Raw genomic sequence first — 19,677 nt, forward strand, 5'->3', positions numbered from 1 at the left:
GTGTGCAAACAGAACAGCTTAGTGGATACTGTTATGGTTCACGTGAAGCCTTCAGACATGGCTGATGAGGATTCCCTTAGTGACAGATCAGTGGATGCTTGAAGGAGTTTGACACTGCATGATTTTCTATTTTGTTACTATTATTTTCCTAAAATAAAATATCAGCTTACTTGAGCTTATACAAAATGCAAGTAAGGCATCTCACATCAGTTTGGCTGGACAGCTGGTTATTGAGGCATTAAGCTGTAATTCTCCACCTGGTATCTTTCCAGGAACACCTTCCTTGAACACTTCAGTAGTCTTGGAAGATCTGTGAAACAGAGCAGCCTTTCAGACAGCCACAGTTCCCAGTGCTGGATTTTCAGGCAATGCAGGGGCCAAAATGTATTGAAGTGATGTTATGATACAGTGGTGATCATACTGAACTTGGGATCATACTGAACATTAGAACTCTATCTTCAGCCTGTTGTCTTGCCATGAAAACATTAGACAGGTTGGCCAGAAATTTCAGAGGTTTCAATTTGTACCTTTTCCTTGTATTTTGGGAAAAATATTATGTTCTCCTATTTCCTGCTTGGGCTTTTTGTTATTTCCAGTGGGTGAATATGCATCTGTTTCAGTGCCTGCCTTTTCTTCCTTATAATGTTAATTAATAAATCCGGGCTGGTTTTGCTGAGAGCTGTGATATTTGCTCCTGCTTGTGGGTAGGGCATTCCATTAATCCAACTGTGATGCCAACTAAAGGTCCACCTGAATTTCTATTATCTGGGCTCCACGGATAAGGTCACAGGCTGGGTAATGGGTAGAAAGAGGGAGTCTTGGACATGGAGTCCTGTCCTACAAACATATAGGAATACAGGAAGAGCTGCAGCTGTTGGAGAGCAGTAGGAAAAAATATTGTGTGAGCACCATACTGGACTGCTTGGATAAAAACCCTGTTTCTTCCCCTCTCCAGATTCAATACAGATATTTCTTGGGTAGAAGTCCAGAGAGATCTGAGGAAATCTTCTACCAGTTTGCTGGCCTGCATTGTCTAACGCCTGTTGTTAACTGAATCATCACACATATCTTAAAATACTTTTTACAGCTCTTCCTGTGCCTGAGTTGCCTGGAATCACAGTGGTGATTCTTAAAGCAGTTGCCTGTATTTATTTTCTTGGAACCTGTGGGCCCTTAATTTGACTGCATAAGCATTTGTAAAGCTTTGCTGGCCTAAGTTAATTCTTGTTTAATAACTCATGAACAGGTACTTGTACAGCTTTGTGTTGAAAAGCTGGCCAGCAGATTGCTTGTAAGACTAACTTTCGCAGCAGCATTACTCTCAAGGCTTTAACAGTTCCATCTGATGGACTTCACTGCTCATGAGCCTCGACCACCCCATATAAACCCTGGCTGTCATAGAATCACAGAATGCTCTGGGTTGGAAGGGACCTTCCCAGCTCACCCAGTGGCACCCCTGGAAGAGCAGGGACATCTTCACCAGCTTAGGTTGCTCAGAGCCCCATCCAGCCTGGCCTGGGATGTCTCCAGGGATGGGGTCATCTAATGTTATCTAAATGCACCTGGAGCAGAAAAGAATACAAGGCATGTGAATGAGCCTTAAGGACGTTGGAGGGCTCAGGTGTCCAGCTCTGGCATATCTCAGTATGGGTTGTGTTTTCAGCCTGGTCAGAAGAGCTGATCAACCCAGAAACAAGGTGCACACTCTACACATCTCAAGGATGACTTTACGCAGTGTTGCTTTGCTTGCTGACCTTATAGACAAGCTTTTTTTCTGAACAATGTAGATAGTAGCTTTGAAGGGAAAACTGATCCCCAACCCCTCTCATAAACAAATCCAGCCTCACTTGAAACCCCATGCGTTTTCTTGGCTTTGCAGCATCTGTCAAAGAGCTGCTTCAGCACCTTAGTGCTTGGGAGCTGTAACTTCCACCCTGAAACTATTTGGCTTGTTCTGGTATATTCTTGTGCTAATGCCAGTTTTCTGCCTAAGTAGCCTTCTTTGATTTATTGTGCTTGCTTCCCTGCCATATTTCCAGAGGGAAAACTGAATGTTTTTACGTCCTCTCTTGAAAGACTGAAATTCCCATTGCCCCAACTCGCTATTCTCCGTACTTGTTGATATGGGAATACCTCTCCTGAATGAGGCACCCTGGTCTACCAGTGTCCCTAGAGAGGGACAGTGACACTTCCCCTATTCTGTTGGCTGTATGTTGCCAGATGCACCCCAGGACTGCACTTAACTTTTCCACTGCCACAGGATGCTGGGGTCATATAGGCACCCTGGTAATAGCATATCCCAGTTTTATGTGTCTTTTTTTTGTCATCTAAGGGACCTTTCTTAAAGTGGACATTTTAAAACTACTCTTACATCTGTGACCCCTGAAAGCATCATCGTGTTTCCACATGATTTCCACTTCTCCTAAATGCCTTTCAACCTCATATCTTCAGCAAACCAAATTTGTATCTTCTCATATTTCTTCCTCCTTTGAAGAAATACATTTCCCTTTCTCTTTACGCTGAGGTTCACATTTGCTACTTCATTTCACTTGGACTCCTTTGCCTGGCCAAACCTGGAATCTCTCTGTGAGGCTGGTTAGTGTGGTGTGTCAGTGCAAAGAAATGTCCTTGATTGGCCATTTATACAAGGACTTGCCTGCCTGAGCTCTGCAATTATGTGATTTTAATTCAGGAAGATATTACATAATATACTTAAATGAAAACCACAGAGGTATTTTTAATATGTAGGTTAGAAATTGCAAACAAAATGATAAGTAACTGAATTGCCTTTGAGCTCATACAGGCAAATTCACATTTACTTTCCCTTACAGTTAATGTGAAATATACCAGAAAGTCCATAATTAGAAAATTATGAGGATTTAAAACCTATATTGCAAAAATACATTTCTGTGGCTCTGGAGGTTGCAAACATACTTTCCATGTAGAGCTGTATGTTGCATTTATGCTGATTTAATCGTTCATTAAACATTAGTAAGAGGCCAATTATGCTGTTCAAGAATAAGATGTTTTACGAGAAAATGACAAAAAGATACATGTAATCATTGAAATGCCAGTTTACAATCAGATAGGATGGGAAATAATCCCTTTAGCAAGCTTAAGCTTTTACATATTAATGGCAACATTGGGGAGAGTGGAAAGAGGGCTTTAGCAGCCTTGCGGCCTTCCGGCCCTAATCAGAAAGTGAGTGTTTATGATGCTCTGGACCAAGATTTAACGCACTGTTTTATTCTGTGGCAATGAGATGTGCTTTTTAATTGCCCTAGCTGTAGTTTAACGTGCATGTGTCTAAACACGGATATATAAACATAGACAAAAGAGGGGGTAGAAATACTATTCTGGTTCTTCAGAGAGGTGAGGTGTTTTGGGGAAGTGAGAGAGTAAAGATTCATTAGGACATTTCCATACTTGTATTTTGGAAGTTCCATGTCAATCTCTTTGTGGGAAAGGGAAGAGAACAGAGAGAGGACTCATTTTATTCCACCTCTGTTCCAATACAAGACCTGTGGGCACCAGCTAAACTCGTGGGTGATACATTCAAAACAAACAGAAAGAAGTGGTTCTTTGCACACGGTGTTGTGAAGTGGTGGAACTCCTTGCTGCAGGATCTGGTGGATGCTCTAAATTCACATAAGTTCAAAAATCAAGCAGATAAATTGATGGAAATGAAGTTGTTTGGGAGCTATTAAACACTATCTTCATTTTGCCCTGGAAATTCTTCAGCTGCAAATTTTTGCACACTAGAGAAAACGTACTATGGAAATATCAGTCTGGTTCATAAACCTGCCCTTAGCCATTTGCATTTTGTGGCTACTGGAGGCAGAATGATGAGTCAAATAGACCTTTCAGCCCAATCAGCATGGTAGTCCTTATGTTTTCAAACGTGTGTGTGCATGCAGCAGTAAAAGATATTCTTTTAAAAAAAATCTATTTTTGTGGTCTTGCACAGACTTTGTGAGAAAATCATTCAGCATTGCTTCTCTCATATATAACACATGCCAGAAGCCTAAAGAAGATGACATTCAGCAAACCACAGACTGAATGGCTGAAGGAATGGAGGCTGCTTTGGTGTGTATGAGATCAGAAAAAAGAAAAGGCTACTCAAGGCTGAAAAACAACCGAGGTAAGTTCGAAATGAAGAAAACAAGGCGACTAGCCAGAGTTGTTAATTTTAATGTTCTCATGAACTTTGCCCCAAAGAAACTCACCTTTGAATATCTCTGGCTTCTTCCTGTGTCTGAAGTTCCCATGTTTCCTCTGGGATCCAAACTCTCCTGTCTTATTCTCTAAGTGCATTGGGACTAAAGGCTGAGTAGGGTTGGCCAAAGAAATTCTACTGTGATCTGAGCAAACACTTGATCCCTATAAAATAACAAGGACAGGAAGGTATGGAGACTAGTTTGCAATGAAGAAAATGGACATAAGACCAAGATGTCCTGGGGCAAAACAGAAAAAACAGGGAAGACTCAGGTGAGCAGAAAGTGGGTTCCAAATAAGCTTCAGCAAAACATCGCTCCAGCTTCCCAGGGCCATGCCAAGCATTGATGTTCTCCAACTCCTTTACTGACTTGTACATCTGGCTGCCCAAACGCATAGCCCCCTTTTCCCAAATCCAGTTGGTCAGCTGTCCCCGTTGCCATGCCGGCCTCTGAGCAACAGACCCGAGCGATGCTGTTGAGAGGGAGAAAAATGTATTCCAGCGATAATATTGAAGGGTTACAGCTGCCAAACACACTGTGTCTGTGGAAACACCTGTTGAGTAGCTGTTGCAGTGGGAAGAGCAAGATGAAGAAAGACAGCTGTAAAAGTGCCAGCAGCAGTAGGAAGCCCTACCAAGACTGCTTTGTGCCAGTTAGAGATGTGCCAAATTATTTGGCTGCATTTCAAATATCTGGGTGTCCACTACATTTGCCAGCTCGCGCTCCCAGGGAATACTTCAGCATTAACACCACTACTGCCACACTCCCGCTGCTCTTCCACTTTAATTTCAGCCTCTACGTTTCTTTATTTCTTTCATTTCTAGTTCCTTTTAGTTCAAAGGAAAGCCCAGTACCACAGCTCAGAGCCCAAAATAAGGGCTGGGATCTGCATCTGGTAGGAGGACAAAGCATGACTGTAAAGATTTCTGGCCATTGTCTTGTAAGACGTGCTGAGTTATTATTTTGTGTCTCTCCTGTTGGTGGTGGTTTTTGTTTTGGATTGGTTTGGCTTTTTCTCCAGGGAATAATAATTTTATCTTTTACAAACAGTTAGCTAACTTGCACGCTTCTCCTCCCTATCCACATGGGAATCCTTGGAACTGCAGACCTTGGCTTCAGGAAGTTTACAATGGAAATAAAGCTGAAATTCGAATGTTTTAATGGACTAGACAGGTGATGAGGTGGAAATACAAGGGCAGAATGCTATGGGGAAATATTTCCGAACATTTTGTACCTATTCTGAGGGGCTTGTGTGCCATCCATAACACTGGCAATACTCAGTGAGGAATGAGAGAGCTCACAGCTGGAAGGGGAATTTATTTTTTTCAAAGGCAAATCATTAACAAAAAGCACTCTCTATGCAAGCAAATAGTGGAGAAAAGATGGACTTGTAGAGTAATGTGAATCTGCTTTAGAAATTCTTCCTCCTAAAATGTCCAAAGGGTATATGTTCATATGTTCATGTCCTGGGCCATACCCTCCCAGTTCTTCCTGACTTTGCTTTAAGCCTATTTGGATCACCAAAGCCCTGTAAAAAGGCCACAGTGTAAATCCATCACTTGTTCTCAGTAAGATCTAGAAGTATGCCTAAAGTTAAGCTTGTCTTTCGAAGAGCTGTGAAATCTAAAATGAGCAGCTAAATCTCAAAGAATTAAATTGTGTGACAAAATAATTACTGTAACTCTCCTAACTTCTCACCTTGCCTGGGTAAATGCCAGACAGGCCAGGAGACACCTGAATTTCAGGGCACATCTGTGCCTGTACTGCTGCAGCAGTTTTGTTTCTATTCTGTTTGACACAATCATCTGTCATCATGATTTGTTTTAAATTCAAAAATCCAAAGAATGATCAAAAACTGCCCTGTATCAAGGATCTAATACTTTTCTCAGGGAGCTTTTCTTCTTCCCAGGAAGATTTTTCTAACAAGTGTTTGTGGGATAAAAATTATCTTCTTCTGTCTATTTATGCATATTTGTGAGATAACTTTGTCCATGACAGTTGATTAGCCCTGGAGGTGGTTATTTCTCTGTGAAGTATCATTGCTTTGCTGGTTGCAGACAGAGATGGAAAGGTCTGAGCCTTCTGGGGCAGAGATTCACTCCTGTTGTTTAATTTTTAGCAAAATAGGATCCTGTTTGAGCTGGGATATCCAGCCCTGACTGTAAGGCACATAATAATGGCTAAAACAAAGATCTTTCACATGCTCTCCCTCACAACAGGACCCTTCTTGAGAATAAAGCTCATTTATTAAAGAAACACACATCTGTGCTTTTTGAATGAGAGAGAGAAAATATCACACTATACAAACTGGCACAAGACCAAATATGTCCAAGACAATTTTTTGTTCCCTTTTGAGCTAGCTTTCCAAACACCCTTTGCTCTAATTACCCTTTTCTTTTCCAAAGCACCAGTCAACTTGTTCCTCTTGTGGATTTTTTAGGCTGGGATTAGTATCCCTATGCCTGACTTATTCTGCTTTTACCTGCAAGTGCAGGTCAAAGAGCCATTGGTTGTGCTTCAATAGTGCTCGTGAGACTTCTTGGTTAATCTTTGCTCCAAAACAATGGGGTTGTTCTACAGAAATTCCTGCCACCTTGTTCCTGTCTCTGTGTTATCCAGCAAGGGAGGGACAGTTACTTTTCCCTGAGCTTTCAAATGTCCAGTGGAACAAGCTACATCCTCTTGAAAACACTCTGGCTGGATTGCCTAAATAATTGGAAAAGTCTCTGACTGTTGCTTTGACCATGTCAAACTTCCCTTTAGACAACCAGAAAATTCATCTTTCCTACTAATCTTCCTGACTTTGATGCCAGATTCACGGGTTATGGTCTGTTATTCCTGAGAAAACGTTATCCGAGTCAATATTTAGTCAGAATAAGCCTTAATCACAACATAGTTATGCTTCATTAAAGAGGTTTTCCATTTACTTCGTTCAGAAAATAATGCAGAATGTACCAGAAGCAAACAAATTGTGTAGATTTCCTATTCATGAAACCCTTTCTTTCTTCCATAGAAATAAAGAGCTGATTACTTGTTCAGAAGCTTTTCTTTTCTTTCTTTCAGAGGAGGAACAGGGTTATACTTTCTTGACCTTGCTAGTGTAGATGCTCTTGTTGGGTGGTGCCCAGCTTCTCACACTGCTGATGAGTAGACCTGGAATGACACAGGCTGTTGTCCTCTTAGTCTTTCCCCTAGGCACCACCCAAAAATTGCCTTAATCTGAAAAACCTGCTTTTAGGGGTGGTCCCATCCTTAGTGTAGTCCTAGCGGTGTAGCTCAGGCTGCCTGTAGATCTCATCTCACCTTCAGATGGGAAACATCCAAGGAAGAGTCCCCTTGCCTGACACCCCCTGTGTCCCCAGGGCTTGTATCCCATTTTTGTCCCCATGGCACACCCACAGAGGAAAGTAAATGGAGGGGCTGAGACTGGTCCAAGCAGCTGATCCTTTCGCAGCCGGGCGCATGCTAACGGGCAGATATCAGGATCCCCAAAATGTAGGTTCTAGGCGTGGCAAATATGGCCTCAAAGCCTCTCCACACAGCCATGTGGCCATATTACCATAGTAACTGCCTATTCAGCTGTCATTAATGTATTTCTTTATCCTCACAACATCCTGGCAAGGTAAAAAAAGTGCTTTTGTCTCTGTGTTGCACAGAGGAACCTGCATGCAGAATGATGCTGCCTTGTCTCCCGCAGCCTGGGGCAGCACAGAAATCATGGCATTTTCCTTCTTTCTTGCACTGAGGTTGCAGCTCCTTCTTCATTTGCTGTTACCCTCCATCCATGAGCACAGACCAGACTAACTGGGAGAGGCTGCAGAGAAACTGGTGGTGGAGGAAGGCCAGGTGGTGTGTCAGAGTCTGCCCCCTTCTCCAGGGCTTGGAAGAGCAGATGATTATGCCTGCAGTCTCCTAAAAAATATATATAAAAATAAAGATTTCTTTCATCTCTTTCCTGAGCAAAGGTAAGTGCTGAGCCCAGCAGATTATTCAATAACATCCCATAAAAATATTAAACTTCTATATCAGAACGAAATTAAAATTTATTTCACCATGTGAACAAAGGTACCCAAATCGATTTCGTCTCTCTCTCCCTCTTTTTTTCAAATTTAATATCACACAGAAGAGAGAAACGAAATCTGTATTTAAATGGCTGTGGAACATTGCGCATTAAAGTGCACAGCAAGTCACTCCCTAAAGCACTCCATATGATATGTAAATCTTTTGATCTTTCACAAAATGCATGAGTTCCATAAAGAATAATGAGTACTAGCTTGGGAAGTACAATATTGACTGTCACTGTAGTGCACTTAGCCACAATTATTATTTGCATGGCTTTTGCAACATAACTGGAGGGGAGAGTCCTGTGAATATTTTTAATGTATTCTAATAGCTACTAAAAGAGATTTTATTTTATAATAGATGCATTCTTTCTTTTGGGTCTACAAGGATTTTTTTTTCAATTTATTCATTACATTTTTTACTCTATATAAGAAAGCATCTATGGGGAAAAGCAGAAGAGCATACAAGTCCTGAGGAAAGAAACAATTGACATCCTGCCCTGCCATTAGCTGCAACAAAGCAGGGAAATCGACAATAATATTTAGTTATTCTATAAGCCAATGAGTAAAGTTTAACTTGATAAACAATCTTAGGTATGATCCGCCTGAGGGAGCTTGAAGTGGTAGTCCCCCTTTGAGGCATTTCCGAGAACCAGACAGATTCTCTGCCAGGTGTAAATGGACAGAGATCCTATAGGATCAGTTTGTCAGTGACCGCTGAGGTCCATGGGCCTTTGGCACCAACCCAGAATGTTCCCTCTGACTTTCAGCATGGAAACATTTTAAATGCATCAGCCTGGTGGCAGCTGGTGCTTATTTCCAGTACCGGCAATGGGGAGGGAGAAGCTGAGCCATGGTAGACTCACGTTGAGCCTTTTCCATTTTGATTCCCAGCTCTCCAGGGATGAATTAGCCCAGACCTCTCCTGGAGGTGGGGAGCTGAACTCTGTCTTGCAGAAGAAGGGATTTCTCCCATCTTGTGGACACCGGCATCTGGGTTTGTTCACCCAGAAGATGAGAAGACCACAAGCTCATGGTGGAGATAAGTGAGGTAGGAATAAGGACTATCACAAACACCACATCAAATGAAGTAAAATTAAAGAACTAACTTATGACACCTTTGCTTTCGGGTTTCGTCCCCAAAGTTCTCAATGTCTCTTTAAAGGTTCTTTCTAAGTAGCTCAATGGAACAGGCTGCACAGGGAAGTAGTTGAGTCACCATCCCTGGAGGTGTTTAAAATACGCGTAGGTGAGGTTCTCAAGGACATGGTTTAGTAACAGAATTAGGTTCACAGTTGGACTTGATGATCTTGAGGGTCTTTTTCAAACAGAATAATCCTGTGGTTCTGTGGTTTTTTACTTGCATTACACCAAAGCCCAGAAGCTACCGAGCAAGGTTAGAGTTGGTTGAGGTGGCAGGGAGATGGTCAGCACTTCCTGGAACACAAAACACGGCAAATGGGCATGGATGGCTCTGTTGATTTTGGGCTTCTTCTGGGTAGAAAAAGGCAGATTATTGAAGATGAGCATTTCTTGTAATGTAAAAATGACTGAGTGGTCCAAAGAGGGACTCAGTGAAGTCAAGTGCTGTTTTACCGCTGACTTTTCAGGGAGAAGAACACCCACACATGGGACAGGACCTGTGTGTGATCAGGTACTGATCACCTGGCTCCTCTTTGGTGTGTAGGTCACCCTGTCATTGGGACAGAATTACAACTGAAGAAACAACACATGAACACATGCCAAAATCAAACCCAAAGATCAGTCTGCATCCCTGGTGACCACTTGGTTCAGAGAACAGACCTGTCCTTGGATCAGGCAATGGTGGTTCTTAATAGTTTGCACTGATCTGGTCTCAAGGTGCAGTCTACAAGGAGAAAGTAAAGTCTTCCTGTGCCTCAGTTTCTCTGTTTGTAAAATATAGTGCCATTTTCTAGTGCAGAGGATGATTTAGATCTTGCTGAGTTAATTCTTTCCACTTTTCTTCCCTGGTTCTGAATTGCCCTACCAATTCTGATATAATTTTTTGTTTATAATTTTAGTTAGTGCTCCATGTGCAAGTCCATCTTGATGAGAAAAAGACAAGTGAGTTTGGGTTGAATGACCATATTGTTGTCTGCAGAACAAGAACCAGGTCGTTGATTTTAAGTCTGTCTTTTCTTAAGCCTGGAACATCATGATCATTTAAAAAAGAAATTACTCCTCTCTGAAAACATTTGTCAGAAATAAGCTGCACCAGTTCCAAAAAATCTACTGAACTTGTTTACTTGGTAGGACTTGTAGTAATTTTCCATAACATATTGCCATTTATTATGCTCTGGAAAGGCACTATAGTGATTTCAAGAGGAGAAAACCAGGAAAGATTATTCATTTCACATCCTCATGCAATTCTTTTGTAGGTGGCTTTCAACAAAGGGTGATATTGGATTACATTCATTTTGGTTCTTAATAAACTAGTAAATCTCCCATTGTTCTATGTTGTCCAATTATAAAAGCAATGAATATGAGACTAAGCACTTCAAGATAACCATAGCTTTAAAGATAGACAAAAAGCTTTATAGATTAAGATCAGAATAAAACTGCCATTTTTGTAGCGTTTTGATGAATAATATTTTGTGAATTAAAGCCTTCTCTCTCAGGAATGTCGATAAATTACTCTTTAAGTAGGAACCACTGCAAATCTCCGGAAGAGTTTCCAAATATCTAGCGTACTGAAAAGGAAAGGAAGTAAATCCTTCATGGAAGTTACTTCCTCACTGTCTGAAAAGGTGATGATGAAGGGTACTTCCTGAGGTCTGTTTGCCTGTAGCAGTCATCTTGGGATTTTCTTGAACTATTTCTGTTGCCTTCCCATTTAGGTTGTAGTATCTTTTCAGACGTGCATCTTACTTATATTGTGTTTCAAGAATTTCAAAAAACTTCAGTATTTTGTAAAGTCTTAATTGGCAGTAAAAATTAGCATTTTGAAGTCAGGATTTCCTTATTATGTTTGGTCTAAAGCAAGGGTTTCAAAAGTCATCCAAGAACTGCTGCTGAGAAGTCTCTGGAGGTAATGAACGTTGGCAACTGGTTTAAATACACTGGGCAGGGGCTGGAACACTGTAGTAAAATTTTAAGCATCAAAACTTGGGAAAAAATATAAAGAGTTGCAAACCACAGCTGTAAATACTGCAGACCAGAGTGCTCTGTGGGCTTGTGGATTGGGATCATTGCCTTATTCAACTCAGTGCGAATTAATGAGCCATCTACAAAAACATCTATTAATCTATTAATTGCTAACAGATTCTTTGTCAGCAAATGCTTAATAGAAAGTAGAGCCTTCCACCCCTTTAATCCTCACAATCCTACCTTGCATGTAGCTTTCCATAATTGTCATGTGGAATGGCTCAGTACGGTAAATTTGCCCATCAACAGAGAAAAAGCAATGACCTATGGCCCTCTACAGCGGTGATACAGGATAAACATCCCATCCTGTTGCTCATCCTGTTTGTACGTTAAAGCACAATATAAAGGAAATGTGCACACACAGGTGTCATTTTGGTAGAGAGGAAAGTACATGATGAAGTGATGTTAAAGATGCACATGGATGGATGTGGCGTGTGTCTAAATACCTGAACCCAAGCCTTAAGCCTTTGTCTCATCTACGTGAAGGTCCAGCACTCATCTCTTCCCTTGGCTTGGTCTAGGATGGATTTTAGCATCGGAAAACTGCTACAGCCTTAGAGAGATCCTGAATCATCTCTTTGAATGCAGCCTGGGAGGGACGCCATGCTTGGCAGCCCTGGCAGCAGCATTAGTGTCGTAGCTCAAAGGAGAAATGAAGGGTAGAGAGAAGATGTTTCCCTGCAGTCAATCCTCTCCTCCCATCCTTACCCCCTCATTGCTTTCCAGGATTTCAAGCATCTTCATATCTTCCCGGATGGGTCTTCCATTCGAGAGTGAGCTGCTGGGTAAAAGAATTCATTCACTTGGGATTGTCAGTCACATCATGGGACCGTGCTTGAAGCTGCAATCACACCTTTTGATCAGTTCTGCTGAAACAACCTGTTGTCTTTTATAATAATGTTTCCATTGGGAATATTCAGATGCTGAGGCTAAAAACAACCGTTTCATAGCATACAGACAACTACACACGCAGTGACTTTGCATTTTTATCTTTTTGATTTTCCAGTGGGTGTATTTGCCTGGGTTTTTTTCAGACCACATCCATCTGCTTCATAGTTCTTACAAAAGCTAGTTTACATGCAATTATTGCCATTAAAAATGTGGAGAGAAAGCTCGTTGTACAAATGCATTGTTTTTCTCCTTTTAAAGCACACAGAAGCTACAAAACTCCATGAAGCTGATTGATGGATGGGTTTATTTAATTATTACTTTCAGAAACTTGTTCTCTGTCTTTCCCATAGCAGGTGCAGGCTGTGACATGGCATTTGCTCTAATAATTATGCAGTTTTTTGTAAATAGCAGAACAAGTCAGGATGAAATATAGCACTGACCTCAGGCTGTGGGAAGTTATTCAGCTTTCTCTTTACCCAATTTCAAACGATATGTTTAAATTATAAGGTCATTTTAATTCCTGTTGCATCTCCCACTCCCCCTTACTCCTGAAAGACAGGGAGAAGGGCTGGGGGATGCATAAGTGGAAGGGGCAGTTCGTGACGGGTGTTGTTATTGTAGCGAGTTACTGCAGGAATTGAGTGAATTATAAAGGTGATTTGGGTATCCTGTGCTGCAGTCTAGCATTAAAGGACACTGGGATGTAAGAATTAAAGTGGTGTTTTGTTAAGTTTAGTGCTTTTCCAGGTGAGGCACTGCAGCTCACCTTCCAGCCATGTGTCCACAACATGTCTTGCTCAGGTCTCCTCCAACATCCTCCATCCTGTGCTTCATCCTGCTCTTCTTAGGGCAACGAAGATGCTGAAGGGAGTGGAGCATCTCCCGTGTGAGGAAAGGCTGAGGGAGCTGGGACTCTGGAGCTGGACAAGAGGACACTGAGGGGGGACTCATTCCTGGGGATCAATATGGAAAGGGGGAGTGTCAGGAGGATGGAGCCAGGCTCTTCTGGTGACAACCAATGGTAGGACAAGGGGTAATGGGTTCAAACAGGAACAGAAAAGGTTCCACTTAAATTTGAGAAGAAACTTCTTCCTGGTGAGGGTGGCAGAGCCTGGCCCAGGCTGCCCAGGGGGGTTGTGGAGTCTCCTTCTCTGCAGACATTCCAACCCGCCTGGACACCTTCCTGTGTAACCTCATCTGGGTGTTCCTGCTCCATGGGGGGGATTGCACTGGATGAGCTTTCCAGGTCCCTTCCAATCTCTGATATTCTGTGATTCTTCTGTGTTTGAAAGAGTCCATACTCAGAGTTCAAGCCTTTCTCCAGCATCGCCCTCCCATGTTTCTTTCCCTAAGCAAGGGATAAATAGCAGGTGCTGTGCAGGTGGCTGGGTGTACTCAAATTCTTCTCTACAAGAACAGCAACCAACAAGGAATGCCACAGCAAACATCCCTCAGTCACCAGGAGATCCTTCCGCAGAAAAATGGGATCTCTAAAGAGCTTTTGTTATCCTCTGCCTGTAAACTGTTCCTTGAACATCTCCTCCCTTTCAGGTCCAAGAATACAACCAGTGGCTCGTGTCTGTCAGCTATACTCAGATCCGGAGCTGTGCCTCCAAAGGAGTAGCTGTCCCCTTTCACACCAATTTAAGACAACAGGAAATCAACAGCTAAATCCTGTTCCTGTAAGATGCTCAGAGCAGATCCACAAGCAGCTCTTTTGCTGTAGTGTTGGGCCTGCGTGCCTCCCAATGGAGTGAGCAACGCGAGCACGTGTGAAATCTGGAGGCAGTATTTCCAAACTTGGGTGCCTAAAAATTTCCATCAGGACCAACATTTTCAAAGCCAACTAACAACCATCTTGAGGACTCCTTCTGACTACTCAGTTTTGTCCCTTTGAAGTGGCTCAGCTGGGTTACCCAGGACCAATAGCCACCCTGAGTAAACCCTGGGTCTAAAGCAACATCTGGGAGATTTGGTATCTTAGCATCTTCATTCTCAGCTCACGCTGCTGCGAGCTGACCCATGTTTTATCAGATGTACTGATGTACTTGCACTTTGCATTGAAATCAATAGGAATTGATAGTGTTTGACACCTGCAGCCTTGCTTACTTATGGCAGTGTGTAAATAATAGGTTCTGAAATCAGCACCCTTTGGACATGTTAGCTTGTCTGCTCTCTATCAAGTGTGCAGTGAAAGGAGAATAAACCTAACAATGAAAATGTGTGTTCAGTTTATATAAAAACTTAGCTGAACAATATAAGGTTTCAATAGAAGGTGCAGAGTACGTATATGAATGAAAATCAGTTGATTGTTACCATGTGCCTATCAAAATGAAAATAAGGTCATTCACAAATCTTAACATTTTATGGAGGAGAGGAATATATTTTTTTTAATTAGGATTAAAAATATTATCTACTTAAAATGTGTCCATGCATACAGTTCTGGCATAGCCTGTGGCAACACCTATAATTTTAAAGTAAAACTGTTTTTTTTCAAGAAGGAAGTAATTTTGAGTGATAACTAATTTAGATAGTGCTAATTATATTGGTTGGAACTTGCAAGGGAGTCAATGGATAAAAAGTTGATTAAAGCAAAGTTATAAAACAACAATAAAAAGCTCTAACTCTGCTCTTTAAGATGTTCTGAATGTTTTAATGTTTGTTCCTGCCAGCTCTCTTATCTGGGCTGGAAAATGAAAGTTTCCATACACCTGTTTGAAATTAGACAAGAGGAAAAAGTGAGAGCTTTTTGGTCAGTTTGAGAACAGTAGGTGTATTCTAGACCCTGAAATACTGCTCAGATGATGTAATAATTTACATAGGAATGTAACTTACCTGATCCTTTGTGTTTTGAACCTATGGTCAGTGTAACTGTGGACGAGATGAGCAAAGAGGAGTAGCTGGAAGGATTCGTGAAAATATATTTCTCTTGCAGCAATGCAAGGCCTTGCCTGGGGTTACTCTCTATAGGTTCTTCCAAGTGCATGAAATGCTTTACGATGTAATGTAAACACGGCTGGACTCTACATTTATGTAATTTCTTCTGGAGGTGCTTTCCCAGCTTGGATCTCATGGACCAAGGATGCCTTATGTCTACTTCCAGATGTTTCATCTTTGGTTTTACATCTGCAGTGAACCCTCCAGCCTTGCTGGTTCATAGCTGGACATGTTATCTCTAAAGCAGGAATGGACAGATTCACTCATGGCTTTGTGGCCATGAAAAACACAGGTTTGACAGCCTTGTCCATGGTGGATGCAGTTAGGGTTGCTCTGCCCAGGCCAAAAGTCTGCCTTTTCTCTATCTTAGAGTTTTTCTGCTGGAAAAGTGAGTTTGATGGACCCTGGCAGCAAGTGACCAAAGCACAGACCTCCTTGAGAGGATGGGGAGAACCAGATCACAGAAACACAGAATCAGTGTTTGGGGTTGAAGGGACCTCTGGAGATCATCCAGTCCAAACCACCTGCCAACGCAGGGTCACCAGAGCAGATCACACAGGTCGGTCCAGGCAGGTTTGAATGTCTCAGAGAAGGAGATTCCACAACCTCTCTGGGCAATCTGTTCCAGGGCTCTGAAAATGCAAAACAAGGCGTAGGTAGTTCTAGTTGAATATTAATCCTGTTGATCACCCCATTCTGTTCCTCAGTTGTGTGTTCCCTGCACTCCTGGCTGAATAATTTACACAAGAAGATGGTACGGTTAGTGAGTTTTCCTGAGACATCAGGAGGATCTGACTGAGCTGGAAAAGGAAGAAGCTGATGCTCTTATCCTAACTGCTGGATCTTGCCCGTGAGTGGCCTGGTTTCCTCCAGCTGTACATGAAATCTCTTCCCACCATGCTCTTGCTTGTGCCCAAAAGTCTCTTCTATGGGAGCTATGCTTTTGTGCAGTCCTTTATTCAAATTTGCTATTTCTTGGAAACAGAAACAGCCCAAAACCTGGAATTGCACTGCTTTGTGCATGAAGGTGGGCTGTTGATGGCTGCAGGAAGGTGGTCCTGGACCTCTTCTGCTGCTACATGATGCAGCATCCCAGGACAGTGCATTGCTGTAAGGAGACACAAATAGAAGGCAGCAGAAGAGAAAGGAGGCAATATAAGTGCTCATCATACTTTAGTTGTGTGCTGCTTCTCTTAACTGGCTACATAAAAGTTCATTTTTTGCATTTTGGGCTGTTTCCCTGTGCAGGTAATAATTGGTGTGCACACTGAAGAGCGTGTGTTCCTGAGGATTTCGTGTGTAACACTAAATTCTGATCATAAAGCAATGAGGCAATTTTACCTCTCCAGTTTGACTTCAGTATTGTCATTAGTGATGCTTACTGGGCTCATATTTTATTTTATTTTAGCACATATTTGCTTAATGTACAATCCATGGCACCCTATGAGCACTTGGGCATTTTGAAATTATCAAAAGAAGGGATAGTTATTAAAAGAAATGGGAAAACACATAAGAAATCGGGATATTTAATACACATCAGCTGGACTGTCTGTAAGCAGCCTGGCATAAGTCATCCTTTAATAGAGCTGTAAGAATAATTAATTTTTCAGTTCAGTGGTCAAACTGAAAAACTGTGTGGCAGGAAGGAGAGGAGGTGAGTGGGGTGCGAAGAAACAAGGAGAAATGTTTGGGTCAACCTTATGTAAGAATTTCTAATTTTCTCTCACTGAAGCAAAACAAATACGGGTATTATCTATTCCTTTGAAAAATCACCTATGCTGATTGTCTAAGCATAACATTCCTACTAGAAACAAGGCCTGGAGATCCTGCCTAGACGGTGGTGACACAGAGCATCTTTTCTGGAATTTCTCCTTCCCCTTTCCTTTCCTGGGCAAGCCCACTCAACCAAATCACTGTTAGTGCGCAGAGACCTTTATTAAACATATAACTTACCAAAACCTGCTGCCCAGCTTCAATCTGATTCTGCAGCATCGTTTTCCAACCCTTCTCAAACTGTGGACCTCGTAAGGTATTTCTGCTGGAAGCAAGACCCCTGATTTTAAGTCTAATAACAATAAGTTTAATTTTCTTAGTGAACTTTTCAAGAATGTTTTAAAAGAAGCCTGCAAGCCCCTAGGAGTACATTGCCCAGAGTAGGGGAGGTACTATGGATAAGGCCATGTATGATGTCAGAAGACCTAGATGTTTTTTTCCTGGCTGATAAACTCATAAGAGTAAATTTCTTTGTGGGTCATCAGTAGAGATCCTAAAAAACAGAGACATTGAGAACATGCAAGCAAAAAAGCTTGCTAGAAGAAAAATCTTTGAAGGAGTATTATCCAATTAGTACTGATAGCTCTGCTAATATGGCAGCAATTAAAATGTTGTTTGTGAAATAAATAGGAGAAGACCTAAATATTCTTTGGACTTACATACGAATAATGCTCTAATATCTGGTGGAATAATTATAATGAAGCTGTAAGTATTCTCTCATCAGTTGTTTACTGAAATAGCAGTCTATTTAATCAGTAGCAATGCATTCAAGGTGACTAAATATTAAATATGATTGGCAGCCTACTGCTTGGACTAAAACGATTAAGTAACATGAGAAAGAAAGTGACAGGTGACTTCAGCCCCCTCGAGGAAACATGCCCCAGCCAGGAAATGGATTGAGACTTCTAATAATATTGGTAACAAATAAGTGCTGAAATGTTTGCTTGCAGCAGTCAGCCTAGAAGGGAATGCAAATCCTGTTATACATCTTTTTTCATCTTGGTGAGGTTGCAGTGGCAGCACTCGCCAGCTCGGAGGTACCATGCATTTTAAGTATCCTGCAGAGACAGACACATGCTCGAGATGTGTCAGATTGCCGTGCCAGCAAAGCCACTCGCATCCCGAAAGAAATGCAACCATCCCTGCACAGAGCGGCTGAGTCGCCGTGGCCTGGTGCATCAGTAGCTGCGCAGTATCTCATCTTCACCATTTTTGGAGTTTTTCCTTGATCCATATGCCATGGCTTCGGATCCAGTTAGACAAACAGAGGTGAGGGATGAATTGCAAATCGATTCCAGGAGCCTGCAAAGGTCAGTGGAGGAAGCGTGCGAGCCTTGTTGTGCACGAATTGATGTTTGCCCCAGGCTCTGATCTGGGGTTGCAGCTCTGGAAAGGGAATGCAGCAAGCGAGGCATTTCCAGCACAGCATCTCACAGGGGGATGCAAAGTGATCTTTTCTCTCAACGCCAGATCCAGGGAAAGCATTTGACACTTTGGGTGAGGCCATGGGTAAGGAGGGGAGATTCAGACTAGACACAAGGAAGAAATTGTTGCCCTGAGGGTGGTGAGAGCCTGTCCCAGGTTGGCCAGAGAGGTGGTGGCTGAACCATCCCTGGAGACATCCCAGACCAGGCTGGACGGGGCTCTGAGGAACCTGAGCTGGTGAAGATGTCCCTACTCATGGCAGGGGTGGCACTTGATGAGCTTCGAAGGTCTCTGCCAAACCAAACTATTCTATTATTCTATTCTATGTTTTTATTTTTAGGGGGCTGAGGTTCCTAAACCCCTGCACTGATGTAATCCTTCACTCCAGTGTACACCATACCCCCATTGTGTGTTAATTGTGGCTAATGCTAAATCAAAGCTCGGGCAAGGACAAGCTATTGCAAAATGTCCACACCAGAATACACTGTAATGTCTCCTTCCCCCAGGCCACATCCTGATAACCTCACTGGAAGAGTGTTTTGCTCCCTGGCCGGCCCAAATCAAAGCACCACTCTTCTTCACCAAGCATGACAAATTGACACCTTGCTGCTGGCAAGACCCAAATTAAAACTGAGAAATTGAGGCACAAGTTAGAATAAGAAACTGGCCAGAGCTGAGCAGGATAGCCATAACTGGACCAAAACCTGAGTCTAATTCTTCTGTCTTCCAGCTCAACACTTTCTTTTCTAGCTGGTCCTTCCAGGTTTTCACGAGCATCTCTCTCGTTTTGGGCTCTGTGGAATAGGTGTTGAATCTAAAACTTGCTGCATGGCGTCCTACAGTCGTTGCTGCTGCTCTTGTCTGCTTCTCAGCCCAAGTAGCCCAGTAAAGAAGTTGAGGAGCTTGGGGAAGCTACGAGGACAGGAAGGGAGACTCATTTCTCTCTCCACATCCCTAATGGGATCCTAAGTGTAGTATAGATATGAGTGTCAATGCCCTTTTACACAGAAAACAGAGAATGAATTCCAAACTGGAGACAGCTGACCCTTTTAGTACAATGCTTAAATATTCTAGTGCCGTGCCAAGGCAGCATGTGCAGAGTAAATATTTTAATCCCTAATTAATCACTTTGGTTAGATTGGTAAAACAGAAGTCTAATGAAAATAATTTGAAATTTCCTTCATGAATAATTGCATTGTTCAGGGGAT

The 19,677-nt window shown here is 42.2% G+C and overlaps 1 long non-coding RNA gene across 7 annotated transcripts in view; it reads left to right on the forward strand.

Annotated features, from left to right (window-relative positions):
* Positions 1-19,677, forward strand: part of LOC110359938 (uncharacterized) — an 80,543-nt gene that overhangs the window by 28,895 nt on the left and 31,971 nt on the right. For all 7 annotated transcript variants that reach the window (XR_010472681.1, XR_010472683.1, XR_010472678.1 and 4 more), the window contains exons 6-8: positions 3,968-4,141; positions 7,964-8,182; positions 9,173-9,329. This is a non-coding gene — a long non-coding RNA (uncharacterized LOC110359938). The remainder of the gene's footprint in view (positions 1-3,967; positions 4,142-7,963; positions 8,183-9,172; positions 9,330-19,677) is intronic.

Source organism: Columba livia, chromosome 5 (assembly GCF_036013475.1).
Source record: "Columba livia isolate bColLiv1 breed racing homer chromosome 5, bColLiv1.pat.W.v2, whole genome shotgun sequence".
Taxonomy (NCBI): Eukaryota; Metazoa; Chordata; class Aves; order Columbiformes; family Columbidae; genus Columba; species Columba livia.